Here is a 21,901-nt window from a genome sequence, read left to right on the forward strand (position 1 = left end):
GAGAGCGCGATTTTCATGGGAATATTCGCGTATTTCTTGTTAAGAATTTTTTTTCAAAAGAATCAATATTATGTCGCAGCCGTTAATTGGGAAAGCTCGCATTAATCTAATGAAAGCACGCTGATTGCTCGCATCAATGTGCAACCTATCGTGGTAAATCTATACACACTGATGTTATCTCATTATATTGCTACGCAAACCATAATTCTAACATTTCGTTAGATAACGAGTACATGTTATTCATACGCGGGCTCAACGTGAACTCGATTTGCCTATCCGTAGACAACGCTTACATTTTACGCGAGCATGTCCGACATTTTATAGATAGCTCGTACGTTCGTATCATCGAGGATAAATCTTTTGTTTTATGCGCGGAATACGCAATAAATAAAAGCTCCTCGGTTTTCGCTTAGACTGAGAATTTATCTGCCGCAATGTTTTATTGATTCGAGAATCAATTCGTGTCTTTCAATAGGTATATTATTATAAGATCACAATGCTCTGCTGACGCTAAGTTTCTTTTGAAACATTTTATCAAGTATAATTGCTTATACGCGAATGCTATTAATTTTAATCAAATTAATTTATATAAATCTTGCCTAAAGAAATATATTCCGCGCAGTTATACTTTATAATTCAAATCATTACATGTACGTGCAATCTCTTAAAATTTTTGATAAACATGAATTGAATAATCAGTATATGAATTATTCTTTACACGTTAATGTATCACCAAAGTTTAACTGTAAAAAATGCAGAATATGTACATTTCTCGTATATAATCGCTTTATAGAAATATTACCTGTAAATATATAAAAAGTAGCAAAAGTCTAAAAGTCCCAAGAGACTCGAGTGCAACGGGCGACCACTGGAGGACGTTGAGAAAAGAGCATATCGACTTTGGTACAAGTCGTCCCACGTGGGCACGAAAAGCAAATCTCTCTCGAACGAAAGTACGTGATGTGCAAGCGCACTTATTACTCTTTTCCAAAGTCTAATTTGCAGGGCGGGGTAGATGTCGAACAAGAGACAGGAATCGATCCGAAGGATCATCGTCTGCAAGAAAAGATCCGTTTACATCTTAGCATTAAAAAAGGACATTAAGTTTTATGTGCGATATCTATGCTTCGAACAATTCCTCAAGTAATTTGGTTTAAGAGCAACGCTCTTTTCGAATACTAAAATACATGAATCAAAATTACGAGAATTAAGTTTTCTTAAAAATAATTATTTATTTTCGTTATCTAGGATTACGTAAGTACAAATATTTAATCGTATATTAATTTCTGGAGACAATAACAATGATCGTATATTAATTTCTGAAGACAATAACAATGTACGTAAGATACTTTGATGATCTCTTGCATTTCTAGATTCTTATAAATTAAAAATGCATTTCTAGATTCTTATAAATTAAAAATTAATAATATTTATAAGATTTATAATTTGATTATATATTGTAAAATATAAAAAAAATGGATTCAGAGTTTTATATGTATTTCAAAATATAAAATATATAAATCTACAGGATATTTCACTTTAATTTTCATACCCTAAGAACTCCGGAAAAACATGGTATTTTAGAAAAAAATGTTTCAAATAAAAGTTGTAGGGTTTCAAGCGGGAAAAAAGATAGAAATATTAATTTCATCTCAAGTATAAATACTAAGATCATGTAAAGATCAACTAGTATTTTTAATGATATTACTATAATTTGTCCATACAAATCAATTCCTCATAATATTCCACGTAAAAAGTTATAAGGATAGAATAATCAAAAATTGAATTGTTATAAGATATTTTATACTTTATGTTGACATAATTTTATATAAAATATTTATTTATCAATTATTTTATCTCAATATTTTTATACAGAATAATGAAAAGAATAAATTAGTGTAAAAAAAAACGTAATTGTTTTTAAGAAAAAATATGAATTAACAAGGAGCAATTATATGTATATTTTTTCCTAAGAACAATTACGTGTTTTTTACACTATTTATTCCTCTCATTATTCTTTGCATAAAAGTATCCAGGTAAGATAAATATTTTATGAAATATTTTACAGTTATTTAATCCTGCTAACTTAATAGAGATAAGAAATCTATTTATATATATAAATAATTTCTATTTAAAAAAAAACAAGGTTGATTTTCACGTAGCCTTAGAACTTACATTCTAATATTCCTATCCTTTTTCCCTACCAAACTTTATTTGAACAACTTTCATTTGAAACATTTTTCCCATAAATACCATATTTTCGAATCATAAATGTATGAGTGTAAAGTGGAACACTTTGTGTGTGTGCGTATGTGTGTGTATGTGTGTGTGTGTGTATACACAGAATGTTCTACTTTAACATATATATATATATATATATATATATATATATATATATATATAGATGTATGTATGTATGTATATACATAACCTTCGAGTAATAACAATATTTCATAGCTTTTGCTTTCTTATCTACCTGATAGTTTACGTAAATAATTTTAACGGAAAAAATCGTTGCCAATTTCTTGTAAAAAATATTTTGCACAAAATTGGCAGCTTTTAATATGTGCGTTTATTATAATATTTCACTTTTTCTGTAATCTTTCCACAAATGATGAGATTATTAACAGTGAATAAGCTATTAATCGTAAAACTTGCTAGACAAATTTCGATCGTGTATCAATATTTACATTTATACAAAGAATTGTATGTACATTTTTTGTGATCTTTCTCTGTTTCTTTTATCAGATTCTATATTTTTCATCGAAATGATTTCATATGAATTTAGTCGTATATAATCTGTGACACAAAGTGGATATCATGTCAAAAATCGAAAGGGAATCCTATATTTGGGCGTATTTTACAAAAGACATTAATAATGAGGAGGGCAAGTGCAAAATTTGTAGCAAAGTTTATGCTTTAAGAAAGGACTACTTCAATGTAAGACGTCATATAAAAGGAAAACATAATTTTGTTCCCTCGAATACAAAAAAATTGCCTTATTCTATAATACAAAAGCATCAAACAAAATGTGATATTTGTAATAAGAGGTATAATATCAAGTATTATGAATCGGATATCATGAAACACCACTTAAAAAATGAGCATAATATAGAAATAGAAAATCAAAACTGGCTGTTAAATTACAAATATACTAAATCAAATGAAACAATGGAGTGCATATATTGCAAAAGAAACTTTCAAAATGATGTTAAACATAGGTATTTCAATGCAATTAAACATTTAATCGATGTTCATCATATCACAGGAATATCTTTGGAATTTAGATCAACGGGGTAAGACTTATGACAATAAGCTGAATATTACTATTTCATCTCTTTTAAATTATTTATATGTATTTTTGTGTAACATATGTAAAATTATACATAATAAAATCGTAAAATTTAGATATTTAACATATTTATCATAAAGATTATGTATATTTGAATAAATTTCTTTTTAAAATTTACATATACACATATGTGTATATATATTTATATTTATATTTAGATATGATTGGGTTACAATCTAAATAGTTTATTTAATTCTTGATATAAATACTAAAGATGTTGTTATATCAAGCAATTATCAGTCAATCTATAATTCGGATGGCAACAATTTTTTTCTATCTTGATAGAAATACTGAAGATGTTGCTGTATCAAGTGGATGTCAACAGCCAATATATAGTTGGAACCCCTATGGAATCAGTTCTTTAGGTTTTAGCACAAATGCTACAGGTACTCTTACAACTAGCCACAACAATTTTTCATATCTTGACATAAATGCTGAAAATGTTGCTGTATCAAGCGGATGTCAACAGCCAATGTATAGTTTGCACTATAATGTAAGCAGTTCTTCTTCAAGTTCTAGCACAAATGCTATGGATACTTCTACAACGAGCTATCCTCAACAACCTATACACGATTATCCACTTGATAATTTACATCTTGAAATGATTGAAAATATTGAAAATATTGCAAATCAACCAATACACGATTGTAATCAATTAGATTATGAGGTCGATTATTGCGCGATCGAAGATATGTTAAAATGAATAAGAAAATAGAAGAATTAATACTTTTTGTGGATGTGAGTAATTATTTACATTGCTCTTTGATGTAACATTAAGTATAATATTATATAGGATAATACAGCATTAAATATAACAACGTAATCTAAAATTATAATTGTAATGTAATCTAGAATTTTATGAATATTTGTTTATTACCTATTTAATACCGACAAAGATATAATTTTATTTATATTTTTCATATTATTTGTATATTTATAATTTGTTAAATATGTTATACATAACATTTCTCACAAATTACACACATCATAATCTATTACTGATTTTGATATAGCATTAAACAATATATAACATAAAATTATAATTATAATCTATAATCTATAATTTTTTGAACATATTTGTTTATTACCTATCAATGAAATACGACAAACTTATAATTTTATTTATATTTTTCGTATCATTATCTATAATTTGTTGCACATGTTATATATAACATTTCTCAAATATTACATACATAATAAATCATAATCTACTACTAATTACATACATAATAAATCATAATCTACTACTAATTTTAAAAATTATTTTTTAAACATTGTATAAACGAAGTTATTTGAACTGATATTGGATTTTGATTGTATCTTCAATTTTTTGACGTGTGTGATGCATTAATAGTAATAAAAAAATTAATAATAAACAATTTATTCAATCCCTTCCTGAAATAAAACGATATTATTAAATATATTACATATAATATAATCTTTTAATTTATAATTATTCCAATACATATACATACACATAAATATATATTTACACACACACACACACACACGCATACACGTACACATATACTCACACTACATACATACATATATATATATATATAATATTATATAATCTTCGATTAATATTCCGCAACTCTCTTTTTCTTATGATTGAGATAGTATAAATCATTTTAACAGAAAATATCGATTAATTCTTTGCAAAAAATATCTTACACAAAAATGATAGTTTTTTATATTTGCGTCCATAATATTGAGTCTTTGCTTATTGCGCTAATTGATATATTTTCTTAAAAACAATTGTATGTTTTTCACCAATTAATTTCTCTTATTATTCTATACATAAAAATATTAAGAAAAATGATCGGGAAATATTTATGAGATATTTTGTAGTGTATGTAAACTTATGTCAACTTAAAATATAATAATATCTCGTAAACTATTCAATTTTTGACTATGCCTTATAATATTTTACGCAGAATATTGTGAGAAATCGATTTATATAGATAAATTAGTCCTATTTAAAAAAATAGATTGACTTTCACATAGTTTTAGAACTTACATTCTAATATTCTTATCTTGTTTCCCCTTTCAAACTTTACAACTTTAATTTTAAACATTTTTTCCATAAACACCATACTTTCGAATTATGAACGTATAAGTGTTAAAGTAGAACACTCTGTGTGTGTGTGTGTGTGTGTGTGTGTGTGTGTGTGTGTGTGTGTATATATATATATATATATATATGTATGCACATACGTATGTATGTATGTACATATGTATGTACATAACCTTCGAGTAATAACAATATTCTATTCATAACATTTGCTTTCTTATCTGATAGTTTTACGTAAATAATTTTAGTGGAAAAAGTCGTTGTTAATTTCTTGTAAAAGATATTTTGCACAAAATTGGCAGCTTTTAATATTTGCGCTTATTATAATATTTCAATACATCTGTAATCTTTCTACAAATGATGAGATTATTAACAGTGAATAAGGTATTAATCGTAAAACTTGCTAGACAAATTTCGATCGTGTATCAATGTTTACATTTATACAAAGAATCGTATATACATGTTTTTATGGTCTTTCTCTGTTTCTTTTATCAGTTTCTATATTTTTCGTCGAAATGATTTCATATGAATTTAATCGTATACAATCTGTGATACAAAATGGATATCATGCTAAGAAACAAAATCGTATCCTATATTTGGGCGTATTTTACAAAAGACATTAATAATAAAGAGGGCAAGTGCAAAATTTGTGACAAAGTTTATACTTTACAAACGCAATACGAAAATATAAAATATCATATACAGAAAAAACATAAAGGTTCTGTCCGCTCGAAAAGTACAAAAAAATGGCCTTTTTCTATAATACAAAACCATCAAATAAAATGTGATAATTGTGATAAGACGTATAACATTTGCTATAATTTTACGAAAACGGTAAAAAGGCACTTAAAAAATGTGCATAATATAAATATAGAGCATCAAACCTGGTTGAAGCATTATGATTTTGATTCATCAAGTGATTTAATGGAGTGCAAATATTGCGACAGAACATTTCAAAATGATGTTAAACATAAGTATTTCAATGCAAGGAAACATTTAATCGATGTTCATCATATCACAGGAATATCTTTGGAATTTAGATCAACGGGGTAAGACTTATGACAATAAGCTGAATATTACTATTTCATCTCTTTTAAATTATTTATATGTATTTTTGTGTAACATATGTAAAATTATACATAATAAAATCGTAAAATTTATATATTATCATATTTATCATAAAGATTATGTATATTTGGATAAATTTCATTTTTAAATTTACATACACACATATGTATATATATATATATATATATATATATATATATATATTTATATATGATTAGATTACAATCTAAATAGTTTATTTAATTCTTGATATAAATGTTAAAGATGTTATTATATCAAGCAACTATCAGTCAACCTATATTTCGGATGACAACAATTTTTTCTATCTTGATAGAAATGCTGAAGATGTTGCTGTATCAAGCGGATGTCAACAGCCAACGTATAGTTTGGACCATAATGGTTCTAGCACAAATGCTGTAGCTACTTCTACAACGAACGATCAACGACACAATTGTTATGCCTCTGATAATCCTATCTGTAATCTTGAAAATACTGAATCAAATAGACCTCTGTCTTCTTCTGAATATCTATATTATATTTGCGAGCTTGAGGAGATGTTAAATAAAATTGAATAAGAAAATAGAAGAATTAATTAAAAAGGTTGTCGACCTTTGTCTTTGGAGATGTTGAGTTGTCTCCATTCATCTCCGGTTCGTCAATGATTTCGATGCCTGGAAGCATCATCAAAATAATAAGATACCGAAGCATTTATTATTACTTTAAACGGCACACTTTGTAGTTGACTCCGATATAAAAACCTTTTGTTATTTTTATCACATCATTACATTTGCGCTGAAAATGGCCCAAAAATAAGGTCGAAACGTTCGCAAACTTTTGTTTGTAATTTGTTCCATTCTTACTTGATTGTATAATAAATTACGTTATAAGACCGACACTTAACTATTGCCATTAAAAGTGATTTGTTTAGTTTTATATTTCGAGTCTTATATTTTTTTATTAGAAAAATTAATGTTTTTTGTGAATGTGAGTAATTATTTGCATTGCTTTTTTGATGTAAAATTAAATATAATATAATATTATAGGATAATATAAATTAAATATAATAATGTAACCTAAAATTATAATTGTAATGTAATCTAGAATTTTATGAATGTAATTGTTTATTATCTATTTTTCAAATACCGACAAAGATATAATTTTACTTATATTTTTCATGCTATTTGTATCTGTAATTTGTTAATTAATATTTCTGTAATTTGTTAATTAATATTTCTTATGTTAACATAATATTTCTCATATATTACATATATCATAATTTATTACTGATATAGCATTAAACAATATAACATAAAATTATAATTGTAATATAATCTATAATTTTATGAATATATTTGTTTATTATCTATTTATCAGATACCGTCAAAGATATAATTTTATTTATATTTTTCATATCATTTCTATCTATAGTTTGTTATATACGTTATGCATAACATTTCTCAAATATTATATACATCATAATCCACTACTAATTTTGCGAAAATTATTCTTTAAACATATTGTATGAACGAAGTTATTTAAACAGATATTGAATTTTGATTGTATTTTCAATTTCTGATGTGTGTGCATTGATAGAAATAAAAAAATTAATAATACACAATTTATTCAATCCCTTCCCAAAATAAAACGATATTATTAAATATATTACATATAATGTAATATATTTTAATTTATAATTATTCCAACACATATATGTACATATATACACGTGTGTGTGTGTGTGTGTGTGTGTGTGTGTGTGTGTATGTGTGTGTGTGTCTATTAATATATTTATATATTATTATTCAGAATATAAGCAAAAATTGTTAGGTTAAGTTTCTTTTATAATTTGCAATACCACAAATCATCTTCTTAATGTCGCAACGTCTTACATAGACCGTATTGAATGTTACAAGAAGCGAAACTTTGCTGAAACAATCAAGAAAGTTACGAAAGGAGCGGAAGTACTTGCCGAGTCAAAGGAGGAATTATAAACGAAATGTAATAGTTCTCGTGAGAATTGTAAAGGAATATAAGAGACTGTAAGGTCCGTACCCTGTCTCGGAAACGAAATTTCAAAATCCCTTGATTCTTTGTACCTGCAATAGCAACGGATTAGCAACACGCATTAACCGAATTAACGGCTACATTAGCATTTATGTCTCGACATTTTGCGCGGCACAATTACAATCACGTGCATTACATTTATCATACATGGCGCATACGATTCGCCGCGTGCTTTGACATAATAACAAGAAACAACCGAAAGAGATTAGAGTAGAACGGAATTAGGTATTAGACTATCTCAGAGAATACTGATATTAGAATAGAGATACTGGAAGGTTAATCGCGTATTCTAAGGCTCTACGATTCCAAATCTAGACGATTCAAGGACAAAATGAGTCGCGCGCGATACGATCGCGTAATCGAGGCACCCTATCGCGTTTTAACGGATTAATTCCCGAAGGGGGAGATGAGCCGGAAAGATAACTCGGCGAATAAATTTTCGCGGAGTATAACTAGACCGGCCGAAATCGGTCTTCCGAGCGGCCGAACGTCAACGGGATGGCAATCAAAATGCCGTACCGGGCTGAAATAGACCGACATCGTGATCAATGCGGCCGATAAAGTACCGGAAGATAGATGCGTAATTAACGCCGCGAATTGGGAACGAATATGTAGCTCTATCCGGTCCGCCCACGCGATATCCGCGCCGTCCTTTCGACCCGCGGATAACATCTGCACGCACGGCTGTTAGTTACACGTTTGATAACGAGATAAATGCACGATTTACACTTCAGTTTCGGGGCACTGTCGGCGTCCAGCGGCGCGACCGGATTAGCAGCCTCGAAACAATCGGGCTCGTAGCGGCGGATGTTGCTTTAACGCGTGACGTTGTCACGCAAATATAATCTGGAACACGAATGCTAGACACATATATTCGCTAAACAGATCAATCGACCCTGTTAGAGCCCCTACAAAGGAGAAAGATCCTTAATTGAAATGATAATATACACATGCATAAGCACATGTCAAGATTAAGAAAAGAGATTATTTAGAATCTTAATGATCTTTAGGTTTTGATGCAATATTTATATCTGATTATTTTACAATTTTAGCATCTTGTATTATAGTAAAAAAAATCCTATATTCTCTATTATTGCATAGAATTTATTTATTTATTTATTTGTATTGGAGAAGTAAATGTTTTTATGAGTTTTAGAAAAATGTGTGGGAAGAGAGAAGAAAATTATGTAAATCCAAGAAACGCATTAGAGGAATTATTTAAACTCCGTTATTGAAGATAAGAATTTCATTTATTTCATATTTCGCAATTTACTTTTCACGTTTGATAAATGACGATGAAACGCAATACGTTTTGGTTTCGCATACAGTATCCCAATGTAATCTAGAGAGCCGGCAAATGACGGACATGTAACACGAATCTTGCATGCGCCATCAATAACTGACGAATAACCTAAATGGAAACATCCTGAATAACGTGGAATGTATAACATGCCGCTGCTAAATTAGAACCGAAGTCGACGAAAAGTTGTTGTGGAATGTTGCGAATTTATTTCGTCACAAACACTATTTGTTATAAAAAATAGCAACCAATGTCACGTAAAAGTGTATGATTGAATTAGTTTTTCTCAAAGGATCAAAATAGAGATTTCCGATGCTGAATAGAAATTTGAATCATTCTAAAATATTAAAAATGTGTATCTTTCTCTTTCTCTCTTCTTGTCGGTTCAATTAGTTTGAAAATTTAATGACATTTAATTTTTTTCGTGCAATTTTTCTCGTTAAAAAAAAATCAATTCATCAATAATGCTCGAAGAAAATCTCATCACTCGTGTTCTACAATCAATATATATTTTTAAAAAGATGGAACAATTTCATAACAAGAGTTCCTTTTTCCCTTTTTCTCTCTATGTATTTGTATGTCTTTTCTTCCCCGGGGTTTTCCCCATTTTCCGTGACCTCTTTTATTTATCTCGTGTCCACATCCTTATCCAAGAAACGATTTTCTCCGCCCCGCTCAAATGGCACTGCAGTTTCCATAAGAACCTCAATGGTGCTACTCTCGGAGTGATCCTATCCTCATTTAACCTCCTTTTGTTCCTCGGTATTAGCGATTTCTTTTTGACTGTTGAACGCTCTATTACGTCCGTTTTGCCCCCCTGCAAGAACTTTATAAGCAATCTAACGGTTTGATTGTCTTGCCGACAAGTAAATCTTGCGGGAATGAAATTGTTATATATCACTATATTGAATTATTATATATAATAGTTTAAAAAATTTACAATGATTTCTAATATGTGGCATTTCTATCGTGTCTAAATTTGTCTCATCTTCATTCACGTTTTTATTCACATATGATAGATCTTTAATTGAAGATCAATCAAATTAGGTTCACATTTTGTCTTATTATTATTGTACATATTTAGAATACATTCTTTATAATATTTAAAATGAAAAATTATGCCAGTGTATATGAGTCTCTTGTACATGTTTTAACGCTTCATGTGTCGTATTAGAGGATGACTGTTCCAGTTTCAGTGATCTTGGATTATAACGTCAGAAGCGAGGAAAAATTCATATACATTAGTCTCGCGATTTCGCACATTCGTATAAATAGTTTTTCGCGAACAAAAATTGCGTTTAATCTAACATATAAAACATTAAAAATGTATCAGATTATATAAATATTGAAAATGTATCAGAAATTTTGTTGTAGCATGGATCATTCAGATATGCAATTAAAATGCTATGCAAATATAGAAAAATATAAATTTTTCTATTCGATATATGAACATGTAAATTCAGCAGAATTTCAGAAGCTTGTTTTATCGCAATAAGGGAATTTTATTTCAAGAAAGTAATTTATAAGTAAAAGTCATTTGTCTGAATTTCCTCGAGTCTGACATCATAATTCATTATTAAATATTTGCTTTATAGTAAATATTTTTGTCTCTGCAGAAGAATTAAGAAAATTCATAATAAATTACGATGTCAGACTCGAGGAAATTCAAATAAATGATTTTTACGCAACTAATGTATAAATTACTTTTTTAAAATAAAATCCCTTTATTGCGATAAAACAACCTTCTGAAATTCTGCTGTATAATATTTACATGCTCATATATCAAGTAGAAAAATTTATATTTTTCTAGATTTACGTAGTGTTTTAACCAAATATGATTCCATTTAAAAAACATTAACGTAAACATAAATAGATAAGATAAATAAAATGAGAAAGAAGCAGATTTTAATATTATCTATGATATTAAAAAAATAGAAGTTTAAAATTTGCAAAATCGTCTCTCTTTCTCTCTCTCTCTCTCTCTCTCTCTCTCTCTTTCTCTCTCTCTCTCTCTCTCTCTTTCTCTCTCTCTCTCTCTCTCTCTCTCTCTTTTTCTCCTGTCATTTTTTCAATTCACTTTTTCATAAAACAGGATTTTAGGAAGGAATTTTAATTTGACTGCAAATATGTCACCTCTGCCCGTGAAAGGAAAAAGACGCAACTTTTCTGTCAGGAAGGTTTTATCGCGAATGGGTGTCACAAAAGTCTGTTACATTCGCAAAAGATCATGACATGACATACTTTCACACGCGGCATTGTAACGTATCGCGCGAAAATCCCGGCGAATACGAAACCCCTCGTATTCGAAGCTCCCGGCTTTGGATTTCAACTCGTTCCCGCATATCTGCCTAGTAGAACGGAAGAAGTCACGTATGCCAGACACGCCGCCGCGATTCTTGGATCGAGTCCCGCATTCACGCGCAGGGCAATGCCAGAGATAGCAAATCTACAACTCTCGGGTCCCGCTATGCGAGAGCACTGAGATTGATGAAGTGTAAACCGTGGCGCCGGTAAAAAGCATCGATTGTACGAAATGTACGAAAGAACGGAATCCGCGATACGGGCGAGCTTCCCTCGAAAGGGAGGATTCGATTTTCCGAAACCGAGATAAATCGTGTTCCAACATTCCTCATAATATGTCCCGTACGAAAATACAACTGGTGTCAGTAATTAAACGTTCAAAATTAAACAAGATTCTGTTATCCCTCGACATTTTAATTTTCCGCGCATATTCAGAAAATTTCTCCATATCTGATAAATGCGATAATTTATTATCTACAAAAAAAATACGACGATCTATGAAAGTCAATATATAAAATTCGAGCTCCGAAATTTTAATATCAAGTCAACATAAAAAAATTACTTGCGCGATAATTGAAAGATTAAAGATCGCTCGTGTATGAGAGGGGACTGTCAGATGATGGCGCGACCGCGCAAGTTCGCACCGCAAATTTTTCCGCAACGAACATACCGTATTTCAGCGAGATCCCGAGATAATCCAACCGACCCGGGGAGAACCGTCGTCGTCGTCCTCGCATAAATCCGTTCGGACGTAGGGTTGCGGGGGGCGCGTGGGAAGGAAGCCGAAACCGCGGCCGTGCGGCTGGCGAAAAGTTGGTCAATATCGACGTGTGTAGATTCACCCCGGTCGCGCGGTTGTCGACATCAGCGTGAGTCGACGAGTTTTCTTTGTCCCCCGTCGTCTCGTCGAAAATCGAAGTGTTTGCGTTTCGTTCTGAAATTCTCTGGCGATATCGGGCGAGACAAAGACAGAAGGGACGGAGAGCGAGAGAACTCGACGGGGATACAGAAAGCATGAATGAAGGAAACGGTCTCTCGTAAAACGGAAATGCAAGAGGCGGGAGAGAAAGAGAGAGAAAGAGAGAGAGAGAGAGAGAGAGAGAAAGGGAAGAGGAAGAAAAGAGAGGACATTTCCGTTATTTTATCGGGGCGAGGCTTTCCTCGAGTACGCCGAGCTGTTTGGTCTCCCGACCAACTTTTAGAGCTTTCGCAATTTTACTAGCGCTATTGCCTGTTCCTTTCTCACTTTTTGAGCGCTGACGGCGCGATCGAATGACGAGACTTCGTAAACCGACGTAAATTTGATTTTATCCGCGCGAGTCCGCAAGTTGCTCTCTTTGTCAAGAGGGGAGGATGCATTATTTTCACGCCGCATTTAACGCTAAATATTTTTCCATCTTCGTTTCCGGGTTTTATTTCTGTTTGGAAAAAAAATGCGATATTGTTTTCACAGAATAAAACCCGATAACCTAATTTATTGTTAAAAATATGAACAGAATAAAAATATATGAAATATAATGAAAATATGAACAGAAATGTTGTAAATTTTTTATATCGATATTGAGAGAGAAGAATATGATATTTAAATAACAAATTTTATTAACTATTTTTGATGAAAACGGAACAAATGTATAATAAACAGTGACAAGGAAAAATTCGATGATAATGATCTATTCAGAATATTTATAGAAAAAATGTTTACATTACGAAAAATTCATAAACCTAAATCTTTATGCTCAAAATTCAATTATAAAATGATTTATGTAATCAAATAATCAATAAAATTCATAAGTTGCCGAAAATAAAGTCATATTCTTTATTGTTTAATGAAAAAAAATAATTTAACTTCTCTAAATCGCTAAACAAGAGTGCTCCTCCCGAATTACTTTCTTCTCTAACTATACCAGATACTAACAAGAAACCAGGAACTTATTACAGAGATTATCTAGCTTAAGGGAGGTTATTACCCGTCTGCAATGACCACAGGAAGGTTAGCATCAGTGAATTTAAGAAATATTGTTTTCCGCCTGAAATAATTCGCACGTTGAGGAACTTTGTTGCGGTTAAGCTCGCAATTTATCTACAATAGTAGGAGATGAAACGTTGCAGAAGATCGGCACGTTCTTCAGATCTATTGCTTTAACGAAAAATGCAATTTCTCGTTTATTTACGGTTGAGTCAAACCTTGATATTAAACCTTGATTATTATGTCCTCTAATATATGAAGAATCATAAACACACATTCACACTTAAATTTTAAAGATCGTTAAAAATGATGAACTTTTTTTATTAGAGTCACGTAATAAAGAAAAAATGATGAAAAATTAAATTCAAATATGTATAACTACAATTATGTCTCTTCTTAATTAAGTAATTTTTAAGTAAGTTTGTGCGATTCTAATATCTCTTAATTAAGAGAATTCTTAAGTATGTTTTTCAATGATACATATGTAATTGCACTCAAAATATTATTAGTATAATTACATTCTTACTGAAATTATATAATCATCGATAAGTATCATTTAAATAATAGAACATTCTTAGCTGTATTAAATATAAATATGCATTTGGGTGATTATCTTATATTATAATTATTGCTGCATTCAAATATGTATCTCTCTCATTTAAATCGTGATTTATTATATAATGATTCAATAATATCATGCTCTGATTTTCATTTTTCATCCAGATTGAACTGATTTCTGAATAACAGAAGCAAAAACAAATGAAACAAAACTCACAATATTTTATAAAATAATCTTGCAGCAAGAAAATTATTGAAAATATGAAAAATCTGTTTCTTATAATTAGATATAAATAGTTTTCGATATAATTTAATAAATGCACTTATAGCAATCTTATAGTAATCTGTAAAAAATTAAATCCTAGTTAAATCTATCACAGTTTTTGGATGAAACTAGTATAAGAGAAATACAAAATATAAATGTGCAAACAAAAACATGAGATCGATATTATGATTAAATAATTATTTCTCTTCGTCTTCTATCTTACTAAATGCCAGACAAAGGGACGACATTTGCTCGACCGAGTGGCACTAATTATCAAAGGATTCGGACGAATCCTATTCGAGGATTCCTTTGAGACGAGTCCCATTTTAACCGAATCATTTCGGCTTAATTCCGACCGCAAATGCCGATCGATGCGACCGTCACTGAGGATATAATTTCCATTTGGATACCTTGCAGCTTTTGTTACAAACTCGCGCGGGTCGCTTTCTCGTCACGCGCCAGGTAAAGTTTTTGATGTCTCTTGCGCGCGATATGTTCCCAAAACGCTTGTTGTTCCGTTGAATTACCCATTTCGCCTGCCCTTCCCCATCCCTTATGTTTTTTCCGCTTGTAAACATAAAACTTATAAACTTTAATGTTATTTAATAATTCATGAAGAAATTTTGAGATGTTACATTCGTTGTTCAAACATTATCTAAGCGCACTAATAAATAAATGTGATCAAAAAATTGACGATAGTAATCGTTTCTCAAAAAATTTATTCAAAATTCACGAACAGAAGCTGATATAAAATAATAATTTCTTCTAGAAAATATATTGTACAGAAAATTTAATCAAGCCGATTTTGAAAAAAAGTTAGTGTTCCGATGATATCAATCATTAAAAAATATTTTATGTGAAAAATGAAGTAAAATTTAACAGAGCCATTTTTATAAAATACACTTGCTTGTTCTAGCTGAAAAACTGATTCTCTAGAGAAATTTTGTGCTCCGACGAGCGTAAAGAGGACAAGTTCCTAAACGTATTTACATCGGGAATATAAAATTTTATGTTGTAATACATAAAGTTTGTAGATTAAAAAATAATGTAAAATATTCAGAAATTTTTATTTTTCAACAGCAAAACAATATTATATATTTTCATATACTTTGTTCCCTTCATCAATTTATTTATTTTAATTGTGATTGCGTATAATATAAATTGTTCGGTTAATTTTATGTATATTTGATTCGATATAAATACAATTGACATTCATTAAAAATGTAATTGAATAATAAATAATAATTAGAAAGAGAAATTAAATAAAATTAAATAATTAATAATAAAATAGTAATTATTTATAAATGAAAATACATAATTAAATATATTTAGCAAGGCTTCAGTCATTCATATCAGTTTCCAATTTACGAGACTATCAAGCATGTCGCAAATCGTTTTCCGTTAGAAATGAAATCCGTTACATCCGTAATCTAATATAAACATAACTCTACCGTAAAACTTGATAGCATTGTGCGATCGTAAACTCGTTTCAACATTATCGTTAATTATCATATATTTACACTGTGTCGCTTGCAAATGCTGGAAAGTTGCTTAGCGAATCTTGATGCCAACGTGTTGCAGCGAACTCCTCTACTATTATTAAACTACTAATGTTGGAACACATTAGGCGGCGAATGAGAACATTGAAGATATAAGTGGGTAATCATATCGTGTCGTTCAACGAAAAGAGAGAGAGGAAGCCGTCAAATGTGAAAAAAGATCAGCTCATTTCTCGTAAACTCGTGAAGAGAAAAAACACCTTAATATAACGCTGATGCAAAAGTATAAGGATATAAAGGCGGATTGAAACGACATTTAAATATAAATACGCGAAAAGTAGTCGATAAACATTATGAAACTTGAATATATACATTTGTACTTATCTTCTATATTATTTCAATTTTTATTCATATTTTATTCATATTTTATTCATATTTTATTCGTTATCATCAAACCACATCAAATTATTTTCATATATTGAAATTTTCTTCGAAAGAGTCAATTTTTCAATAATATATCAATTATTTTAAAGCAAACTTGATGTTCCACTTTTAACTGAAATAAAATGACGAAAATGACGAAAAAATAAACACATTCCATTAAAACATAAATGTATGCGTATTGACAGAAATATATATCTTGCGCGTACATGATAAAAACATATTTCATCGTTCAAAAGAGAGAATATAAGCCAAAATAGAATTTATCATTGTAGGAATAAACAATCCCGCAAATAAACATCCTGTTTTGTAAGAAATGTAAATAGACAAACAACCCGAAAAGACAGCTTTTTATAACTTGTTTATGCAGATTAAAGCGTTACTTTAACGTCGGCGGAATTTTCGCAAGAGCTTATTAAAACTTTTGTCTTTCTTGTGCTTATCCTGAAGAAACACATTACGCGATTAATCCGCACTTGGCCGAATTATGAAAAAAACCTCTTATGTTAATAAGAGCATTATTGCTCGACGCGAATCTCTAGTTACACAAAAGATTCTTTGGAGACTACGCATGTATCATCAATTTTATCTTTCTGCTGATAAAGACAAACACTGACAAAAAAACCTCTTTTTCCATAATTCATCTACGTAAATTTTATGTAATACAAAAATTTCGCGATAAGAAAAGCATATTTTAAAAGCATATTTTTAATTTAATCATTCATTATGAAAAAAATTACTCTTGATCTACTACTTTTATTGCTTTATATAAAATTTTTTTATGCTATATCATTGCTGCACAAGTTTGTTAATTATTTTTTCTCAAATTTAATAGTTTTCTCAAATTTAATAGTTTTTACTAAGGTATATAATATTAAAAATATGCAATGCACAAATGATAATATTCTTTGAATTTAATATTTTTAAAGAAATATCAAATTCCCAGAAAATCTATTATTTGAATCAAGATATCTTGTATATAAAACGAGAAATATACTTGTTCTCTCGTTAGAATTTCACATAAAAGGGTTGACCTCTCTTATCCTTAGATTTCATTAAAGAGATAAGGGAAACCACAATGCAATGCATGCATGTTGTAATATTCTAATATTTATTTTACCGTTTATTTCTTAGCCGTGTAAATAAACGTTGATTATATATCACGCGAGAAATTAAACTACAACGACAACTTGAACCAAGAATAAACTAAAAGTTTCACATTCGAAGTAATATTGCTCCAATTTTGCGTGCCTGGCTTGACAATTTACGAAAGCTTGTCACACTAAGCGAGATATGAAACTGATCTTGCATAAAAAGTGTTGTACTTGCACAAAGTAAATCCGCAAGCAAATCTTAATATCACGTTAAACATAGTATACTGTTAAACAAGATTTATATATCAAAGAAGCATATGTCGAACCAACACATTTTACTTGAAACTAACTTGAACAGACGTAAACCAGTTTCCGGTAAATACGATTACTGCGTTAAAAATATTCATGCGATTATATTTCACAGCATATATAATAACATTAGATCTTGTTATCTTGTGCTTCATCTACTCGCTTTGATATAATCATTATTTTCTTTTTGTGGAAATATACATATACTCGTGGACAAAACTAATGCACTAATTTTTTTCACTTTTTCTTTAAAATTTTTCGTTAAAATTTAAATATCAGCTTTTAAAGAAAAAATGAAAAAAAATTATGCGTTAATTTTGTCCAGGAATATATATGTATAAAACACTACCATTTTTATGTAAGATATCTTTTACAAAAAATTAAATGATATTTTTCTGTTAAAATGATTTATGTAAACTAAGTCAGGTTTATAAGAAAAAGAGAGTTGCGAAATATTAATCGAAGGTTATATAATATTATAGAGTGTGTGTGTGTGTGTGTGTGTGTATGTGTGTGAGTACATATATATTTATGTATATGTATGTATATGTATTGGAATAATTATAAATTAAAAGGTTATATTATATGTAATATATTTAATAATATCGTTTTATTTCGAGAAAGAATTGAATAAATTGTGTATTATTAATTTCTTTATTACTATCAATGCATTACACACGTCAGAAATTGAAGATACAATCAAAATCCAATATCTGTTTAAATAACTTCGTTCATACAATATGTTTAAAAAATAATTTTCGCAAAATTAGTAGTAGATTATGATGAATATATTATTTGAGAAATGTTATGTATAACGTATATAACAAACTATAGATAGAAATGATATGAAAAATATAAATAAAATTATATCTTTGACGGTATCTGATAAATAGATAATAAACAAATATATTCATAAAATTATAGATTATATTACAATTATAATTTCATGTTATATTGTTATTTTTTATGTTATACTGTTTAATGCTATATCAGAATCAGTAATAAATTATGATATATATAACATATGAGAAATATTATGTTAACATATAGAAATATTAATTAACAAATTATAGATGCAAATACCATGAAAAATATAAGTAAAATTATATCTTTGTCGGTATTTGATAAATAAACAAATATTCATAAATTTCTAGATTATATTAAGATTTTAAGTTATATTGTTTAATGCTATCTTAAAATCATAATAAACTATGTAATATTTCAGAAATGTTATATATAACATATGTAACGAATTAGATACGAATGATATGAAAAATATAAATAAAATTATATCTTTGTCAGTATTTGATAAATAGATAATATGCATTCCTAAAATTATGTAATTATAATTTCATATTATATTATTTAATGCTACATTAACAACCGTAGATTGGCTGCAGTCTGGAGTAAAAAGCAATGTAAATAATTCACATTCACAAGAAACATTAATTCTTCTATTTTCTTATTCATTTTCTTTTAACATATCTTTGATCGCGCAAAAATCCTCATATTCAAAGTCCGGTTAAGAACTGCTTAATTAATATTTTTAAGATATGAATAATCACAGGGTCGGATTTAGAGGAGGGCAACAGGGGCTGAAGCCCAGGGGCCTGTACAAGAAGGGGTTCTCCACACCACAAATTTTTGGGTAAAATTTCCTATCAAATGGTATACAACACTTAAAAAGTCTATGTACTCGTATATTGCTTGACCTTGTTATTTCAAAATAAATTATTTAAACAACGTAAAAACTTCTATTTAATTTTGGTTTAAAAATGGTTAGGGCTCTCCACCTCTTAGTTGAGCCAGGGCGTCCACACATTTAAATTCGGCCCTGAATAATCAAATTGATAACAATTGTGTATTGGTTGATGGCTTGTTGTAAAAGTATCTATAGGATTTGTGCTAGAAGTATATATATAATTTGTGCTAGAACTTAAAAAACTAATTCTATAGTAGTTCCAATCATACGTTGGCTATTGACGTCTGCTTGATACAGCAACATTTTCAGCATGTCTGTCAAGATATGAAAAATTGTTGTGGCTAATTGTAAGAGTATCTGCGGCATTTGTGCTAAAACCTAAAGAACTGATTCCATAATGGTTCCCACTATGTTGGCTGATGACATCCGCTTGGTACAACAACATCTTGAGCATTTCTATCAAGAATTCAATAAACTATTTAGATTGTAATCCAATCATACATATATATATATATATATATATATATATATATATACACATATGTGTATATAAATTTAAAAAAGAAATTTATCCAAATATACATAATCTTCATGATAAACGTGTTAAGTATCTAAATTTTAGAATTTTATTATATATAACTTACATATGTTACACAAAAATACATATAAATAATTTAGAAAGGATAAAATAGTAGTATTCAGTTTATTGTCATTAGTCTTACCTCGTTGATCTGAATTCCGAAGCTCTTCCAGCGATTTGATGAGCATCGATTAAATGTTTTATTACACTGGAACAGTTATGTTTAACATCATATTGAAAGATTATGTTGCAATATATGCACTCCATTATTTCATTTGGTATAGTGTAATTGTCATGTAACATCGAGTTTTGATTTTTTATCTCTATATTATGCGCATTTTTTAAGTGGTCTTTCATGCAATCCGATTCATAATACCCGATGTTATACCTCTTATTACAAATATCACATTTTGTTTGATGCTTTTGTATTATAGAATAAGGCCATTTTTCTGTACTATTCGAGGGAACAAAATTATGTTTTCCTCTTATATGACGTCTTACATTTTGGTATTTCTTATTTAAAATATAAACTTTGCCACAAATTTTGCACTTGCCCTTCTCACTATTAATGTCTTTTGTAAAATACGCCCAAATACCATAGGATACCGTTTTCTTTCTTATTGTTAGCATGATATCCATTTTGTATCACAGATTGTATACGACTAAAATCAAATGAAATCATTTCGACGAAAAATATAGAAACTGATAAAAGAAATAGAGAAAGATCATAAAAAAACGTATATATGATTCTTTGTATAAATATAAATATTGATACACAATCGAAATATTGATACACAATATAAATATTGATACACAATCGAAATTTATCTGGCAATTTTACCGATTAATTGTTTATCACCGTTAAGAATCATCGTTTACAAAAAGAGTGAAATATCATAAAGCAAATATTAAAAGCTGTTAATTCTGTGTAAAATATCTTTTGCAAGGAATTAGCAACGTTTTTTTCCGTTAAAATTATCTGCGTAAACTATCAGGTAGATAAGAAAGCAAAAACTATGAAATATTATTATTAGTCCTAGGTTACATACATAAATACAATTTTATATATATATATATATATATATATATATATGTATATATATATATGTTAAAGTAGAATACTCTCTATACACATATACACAGGCATTCACATACACACAGCGGGTTCCACTTTAATTCTCACACATTCATAATTGAAAAATGTAGCGTTTATGGGAAACATGTTTCAAATAATAATTGTAAAATTTAAAAAGGAAAAAAGATAAAAATATTAGAATGTAAATTCTAAGACTATGTGAACATCAATCTATTTTTTTTTAATAAGA

General features: G+C 29.1%; 1 protein-coding gene and 1 long non-coding RNA gene across 2 annotated transcripts in view; both read right to left on the reverse strand.

Moving 5' to 3' along the window:
- Window positions 1-21,901, reverse strand: part of LOC105254371 (alkaline phosphatase) — a 213,365-nt gene that overhangs the window by 110,065 nt on the left and 81,399 nt on the right. The window lies entirely within an intron of this gene.
- On the reverse strand, window positions 19,991-20,897 carry LOC112638392. The gene is made up of 2 exons (XR_003122980.1): window positions 20,719-20,897; window positions 19,991-20,452 (listed from the first exon to the last, which is right to left on the reverse strand). It is a non-coding gene; the product is annotated as an uncharacterized LOC112638392 (long non-coding RNA).

The sequence above is a fragment of the Camponotus floridanus genome, unplaced genomic scaffold (genome assembly GCF_003227725.1).
Source record: "Camponotus floridanus strain SB8 unplaced genomic scaffold, Cflo_v7.5 scaffold3, whole genome shotgun sequence".
NCBI classification, from domain to species: domain Eukaryota; kingdom Metazoa; phylum Arthropoda; class Insecta; order Hymenoptera; family Formicidae; genus Camponotus; species Camponotus floridanus.